Source organism: Gekko japonicus, unplaced genomic scaffold (genome assembly GCF_001447785.1).
Source record: "Gekko japonicus isolate JY-2015 unplaced genomic scaffold, Gekko_japonicus_V1.1 scaffold1922, whole genome shotgun sequence".
In the NCBI taxonomy this organism is placed as follows: Eukaryota; Metazoa; Chordata; class Lepidosauria; order Squamata; family Gekkonidae; genus Gekko; species Gekko japonicus.
Genome location: NW_015173194.1, coordinates 138,652 through 139,878, shown reverse-complemented (window position 1 = coordinate 139,878; position 1,227 = coordinate 138,652).

Sequence of the window (1,227 nt, the reverse complement as noted above, 5' to 3'; positions counted from 1 at the left end):
GATATCCCAGAATTACAGCCAATGCTCCCTCTAAGCTGTGGAGTCCTGTGAGCAAAAATTCTACTTTGTGAGCTACTGGCATTCAAGTTGTGAGCGAGCTGCATAAATCAGTTAGCTCTGGAGCCGTCCTTCCTGAGCTGAGACAAAAATGTGTGAGCCGGAGGCTAAAAACATGTGGGCTAGCTCACACTGACTCAGCTTAGAGGGAACACTGATTACAGCTGTTCTCCAGTCTACGGCGATCAGTTCCCATGGAGAAAACGGCTGCTTTGGAAAGTGGACTCTATGGCATTATACCATACCCCCAGGGGTCATTTCCTGCAGGAGGGCACAGGAGCGGAGCTCCGGCAGTAAAGAGCCCAGGGGGCGGGCACATGCAACAAGCCCCACCCCCTGCTCCCAGCAGCCCTCAGTCAGAGCAAGAAGCAGCCAGGTAAGTTGCAGAGCCCCCCCCCCGGGGCCCGGTCCAAAACAGTCCAGTGGCACCTTTAAGACCAGGTGTTATTCAGGTACAAGCTCTCCCTCCTCTGCTAGGGCAGATCTGCACGCCCCCCCCCCAATAGCTAGCAATCCAAAACAGTCCAGTGGAGCCTGAGTGGTGGGTGTTGCCTTCTGACACACTTCCGGTGATGTCAGGGGGCGTGGCATATGCAAATAAGTCATGCTGAGTCATGCTAATGAGCTCCTGCACCTCTTTTTCTACAAAATGACCCCTGCATACCCCTCCCCAAACCCCACTCTCACGAGGCTCCCCCCCCAAAAAATATCCAGGTATTTCCCAACCCGGAGTTGGCCACCTTACCTATAGCTGTCTCTATATCCACTAGCCATGAATTCCACAGAGTAATTGTCTGTCCTGAATCTATGGCCCATCAGCTTCATAGGACGACCTCTGAGTTCTAGTTACAACACTCTCCAGTCTTTAAAATTTGGCATTGCACCCACAGATCTGAATACCCCAATTAAAAAACAGAGCGTGTATTTTTTTTCAGAGCACAATTTGAAATGAACCCCATTTCCTCGTTTGTGTCTTTCTTAAAAAAAAAAAACAGAAAGAAATTGGGGGTGGGTGGGTGTTTGGATCGCACGGGGCCAAAATGGATCCTGTTAATAATTGATATCCCCATTTCCGTTATGTCTGATCAAAGGAGGTGATTGCATGACAAACGAGCAAATTACTGTAAAATACTATATGCCTATTAATAATATAGCTGCTCCAGATACAGT